Consider the following 5,564-nt stretch of genomic DNA (forward strand, 5'->3'; position numbering starts at 1 on the left):
TCGGTTTAAAATCGTAAAACTTGATTTTAATGTCATTTTAATCAAATTTGAAGCAAATTTTCACTTTTCGCGATTTTCTGCCTTTTCATCGCCGTATGGTAGATTGAAATTTTTGTAAAAAAAATCAAAACATGGCTTTCGATGTATTTTTTCCCATAGAATGCGATTCTGAAGTCAAAAATGAGGTTTTTCGAGCAAAACCCCATAAAAAAGTAGCTGGACCCTACTTTTTTATTGCAAATTCGGATTCAGCGTCAAAAAATACATAAGAATATATAGGTCTGGTCAATTGCACACACACTTTTGTTTTTTTTTGTGGGCCTCTGTGATAGATGGTCAATCAGTTTGAAATCTTCTGATGCATTGATCAGATTATTAATGCACGATAACGCATCAAGAGAAGAACATAAGCTCCATAATAGTGCACAAATATAAGTTTTAAATTCTCCGGAAATAAGAAAATTCAGGATTAGTCATGTCTCGGCCTATTTTCCCCAGAAATCATTCATGCAAGAAATGCTAAGAATTAAAATAAATATGTTTCGAAGAATGATGAGTAGAATATTTACTTGAGCTCATTAATTATTATTTCGAGAATATGCCTATCCTTACAAATTAAAGTAACAGGTACAATAATACATATTTCAATTTTAGAGCGATTATTTAAAAAAAAAGAAAATTATAATCTAGATTGGATAAAATTTAGTTGATTTTTTCTAAAGGCATTTTGGGCTTAAAAATAATAATTCGTGCTTCTTTTATATACAAGAATAAAAAGATACTCTGTAGCATACGTGACCTTATTCTTCTAGAGAGAAAGATAAAAATAGTATTCTGCTCTTGGGTTTATACTTATGCATAATATGTGTATGTTGTCAAGTAAAATGGAAATGTGTTAATAAAAATTATTAATCTTAAAACGTACTTTATATTTGTTATTTAAACTTGGTTTTTCTGAAAATAATAGTGTATGACGTACAATTTTTTAAATACCATAATCCATGTTTGTCTCAATGCTGACAAGTACTCGAAACTACAAAGAATGATCTGAAGTGCGTATTATCAGATAAGCTGCCTGTCTTGACTCGATTAATGAAATAACTGAGCTGATACCTGAAAGTGGTGATATAAATTTACCTGACAATTTAAAAAACTTCTAAACGGACAATTGTATATCTATAAAAAAAGAAACGGGTATTGTATACAGCCATTTAAAAAAAATCTGCCCGCGTTGGGGCACATGCTCATCGCGCGCTAGGCGCACGGTTCGCAAGTTTGAGCGCGCCTAGACCACGCGATTGATGGTTCTCGCGCTTCGCGTAAGATAATATGTTTATCTCGCAATTCGCGCTTGGTCTTTTCGCAGAGAATTTTTAAAACTAAAGGCCGTTAAGAATAATTTGGTGATTGTGAATTTTCTTTTGTTAAAGCTTCTTCGGTCTTAACGAACACATTCTCATCACGTATATCGTGCTTTGCACTCGAGTTTGTCCCTGAAATTGTATATCATTCCCATAAATGTATATCATTATAATTCATAACATACATTGGTATTAAAACAGACGTAGTTTCATTGTCTTGTTTAAAAAAATGTGCATCCTTTACAAAAAATGTATTATTAAGCATTTTATTGTAACTCTCTGTCGTTTTTTTCATCAAGTAAATTTCCTCATTTCTAATTTTATTTTTTCGATTTAAATTTTAAACAAATAGTATACACAGCACCCTCACTGTTTTTTAACTTCTACATTATGTCGCTAACCTCAGTGACCTAGACTTTGTCAATTTAATTTTCTACCGCATCGTGTTTAACATCGCAGTTCTGGTGCCCTATTGCTTCACCTTCTAAAGATTCACCAAAAAAGAGTCTCTTAAAGCGCATAGGATGGAGACGCGATTTACAAAAACAGTCCCACGAAACTTCGATTAATGAGTGCTGGGGGGGGGGGGGGGCGATAAGTTTCAACCGAGAGTTATAGCTCGATGCTATTTTATGCTAAGAAGGTCACCAACCTTCAGCAGCGTTGTATTATAATGATCTCATAGGGCATTCAAAAATAAGATTTTTTATTTATTTGACTTTTTTCAAATCATTCGTTATAAGGCTCAAAATGTCACATTTTTGTGTGTTTTTTGGAATTTTGTAAATGCCATAACTCTGCTAATTTCTGGTTTTATGAAAAAAGTCATAAGGCTACATTGTTTGACTTTTTGAATGCTAGGAATATCCGTACAGAGAATTTTTGAATCTTGAAAAAAGTGGTCTTAACAATATTCAAAATGAACTCACTTTCTGAATTTTCATCCAAAATAGCTGGTTAACGAACTTGGCCTTTAGTCGACGACACTAAAAGAGTGTACCGAAGGCCAATCTAATAGATACATTTTTTCGAAAGTTATCCTTTGCTCACAGACATAAAAGTTAAAATCTGTTTTTCGGATGCAGGTCTCAAAACGTTGACATTCGACAAAAACTGGGGTGGGCGGGGGGTTGGGGGGGGTCAAATTTTACCACACAGTGTCTCCAGAACGTGGGATTTTTAGGTCTCCACCAGTTTCCCATCTGGGAGAAACACATGCAAATGCAGCGTGTCGGTGAGTCGGCTCTGTTACATGATGTGAAGACCAGTCTAATATAAAGCCGAAAATGCACGAGCACGATCCCCAGCTCTCCCGACTTCACGAATCATGATCTAGCTGCTATGCAAATTCATTCCGGTTTTGAAATCCCGAATTACCCTCACAATTATTAGAATTATTGCGAAATGGAAAATATCTTTGACTGTATGTGAATACATATATAGGAGACCAGATTTCAGGGCATAATATAAATATAAATATATTCTTAATTGAAATTTTTGATTTATACTTAAGTCTGCAGTTGAAAAAATTCATTTTCTACCCGATAAAAAACACGAATTTTCCGACAAAGAAATGAATTTTCAAACAAGAATAATTTGCTACCAAAGACCATTAATTTGCCATTAAAATAAATGTACAATTAAAAATGGATTTTCACTGAAAATATAAAGTTTTAAACATAAATGAAATACTTTAATTCTAAATTCAAAAAACCAATTTCGAACAGAAAAAATTTAATTTAGAATAGTATAGTATAGAAAAAAACTAATAAAAAAGAAGCTTCAACCAAATATTTACATTTTAGCCAAATTAATTTTTATACGAAAAAAAGGATGTTCTACCAAAAAAACGAAATTACAACTTTAAGAAATTTTATTGCAACGAAGAAACCATGAATTTTGTAACCAAGTAAAAGAATTTTCGAACTAATAGTATTTAAAAAAAATGGAAATTTCAACGAAATTAATTTAAAAAAAAAAATAGTTTTCCAAAAAATAGGGAAATTTTCAAGAAAATGCTATAGTAACATTTTTGGTAAGAAAACATAATTAAAAAAGAACGAACTTTAAACGAAATATATAAATTTTTACCCAAAAAATTATATTTCCACCTAAAAGATAAATTTTCTCTAAAAAAGACAAATTTTTAGTTGAAAAGAAACATTAATTTTCAACCAAAATTAGCATCGTGACATTATCATTCGCAAAAATTAATTGCAAACAACAGTAAAGTCAGTTTTTCAACAAATGAATTAATTTTTCATTAAAGAAATGAATTTTAATCAAAAAATACAGATTAAAAAAAAATAGTTTAATATTCATTAAACATTAGTTTTTAACAACAAAAAAAACAGAAGGATTTTTATTAAGATTGGTGCAGATGGAACCATTTTCTAGCTAGAACAAGGATAGTTTACCGAGAAAAAAAAACGAAATTCCAAAAACTACATGAATTTTTAACCACATAGTTGGATTTCTTATCTGAAAAAGATCATTTTTCAGCCATAAATAGAATAGTTAATTTTTTTTTAATACAAACATAATAAATTTCTACAAAAAATACAAATTTTAAAAAAAGAAGAAAACTTCTCTACCAAAAACAAAAATTTGTATATATAAAAAAAACATTTTTTAACTGAAAATTGTAGTTTCTACTTAAGTTTTTAGTTGAAAAAATTAATTTCTACAAAAGGAAAAAAGAATTTTTAACCAAAGAAATTAATTATCAACAAAAAACGATACATTTTTAAGCAATCAAGAAAACAATTTCCAAATAAAATTGTAAAATTTTTCAAATTTAGAAATTAATTTCAATCGAAAAAGAATAAATACTCAACCAAAAATAGAATAGTGAAATTGTTGGATGAAAAATTGAATTTTTTAGACAAAATAGTTGAATTTTTAACCAAAAATGGACTTATAAACATGAAGAATAATGTTCTTGCAAAAAAGACAAATGTTTAACAAAATAAATGAATTTTTTACCACATAGTTGAATTTTCAACTACAAAAGATAATGTTTTAACGGAAAATAAAAACGTGACATTTTGAGTAAAAATATAATATTAATAGTCATATTTTTGTCAAATTTGACTCTTTTTTATTTTTCATTAAAATTGAACGTGGCCACTTTTTTCTCTGACTGACACTTTTCAGATGATCAAAAGTCTTATTTTGATTCTTTTTACAATTTTAATGTAAAATAAAAAAGTATATAGTTTATGGACTCCAGATTTAAAAAAAATTTTGCCCAGGGGCATAAAAAATGTATCAAATTTTTTGTTATTTGAAAAGTGTTAATTTGCTGCGCGGGTTAGGATGAGAAAGAAGAACTCAAGATGTGTATGGAAGGATTATATTGTTTCAACTCACTAATTACACATTAATCTTGAACTAAATAATACAGACGTCCTCGCTAACTGAAGTCGGAAGCGTCACTGAGCATCGAGAGAGAAAACGGATCAGCGGGATAAAAGCGAAAGAGCTCAAGTGCTAACGCTCTCTCACAGAGAGAGCCTGAACTTCAACATACCGCCCGCCTTGTTCCTTGAACGAAACCTACTGACCGCCCGACGTAGAGGATGTGGTTTCAGGATTTGGTTCGACGCCGGGAACATCTTTTGTAGGCAAAAACTCCACGGGCAATGGAGCCAATCTAGCGACGGGCCGCTTATATTCACTGGTCGCAGTCTTGATCGTATCTACACGAAAGTGCCCGTCTCGTCCAGGATATGTTTCCGAACTTCAAGCTAAGGGCTATTTGCCGTTGATGGACAGCAAGCTGGGATCGACCACGACCACCAAATCTCCAACCTTTAAGTCAGCGCTGGAACGTATCCATTTTCTCCGTTGCTGGAGGGTATTCAAATATTCGAGACTCCAACGATGCCAAAACCGATCGCATATGGCCTTGATGAGTTGCCAGTGCGTCAATTTGTCGAGATCCCCTTCCACTGTCTCGTTGCCAGGTATGAAAATCAAGGGTACTCCCACTGTAAAGTGTCCGGGAGTTATCGCATCCAAATCGTCTGGATCCCCAGTCAGAGCGACAAGGGGACGACTATTTAACACCAATTCAATGCTGGCGAGTACAGTGTTGAACACTTCATAAGTAAGATTTCTTGGCCGAATGGTTTGTTTCAGATGCTCCTTCACCAAATTTACTTCTGCCTCCCAGAGGCCACCAAAATGAGGGGCTCTAGG

The 5,564-nt window shown here is 32.2% G+C and overlaps 1 pseudogene; it reads right to left on the reverse strand.

Annotated features, from left to right (window-relative positions):
* Positions 1-4,978, reverse strand: part of LOC117170950 — a 6,376-nt pseudogene extending 1,398 nt beyond the window's left edge.
* Between the last annotated feature and the right edge of the window lie 586 nt (positions 4,979-5,564).

Source organism: Belonocnema kinseyi, chromosome 4, assembly GCF_010883055.1.
Source record: "Belonocnema kinseyi isolate 2016_QV_RU_SX_M_011 chromosome 4, B_treatae_v1, whole genome shotgun sequence".
Classification (NCBI taxonomy): domain Eukaryota; kingdom Metazoa; phylum Arthropoda; class Insecta; order Hymenoptera; family Cynipidae; genus Belonocnema; species Belonocnema kinseyi.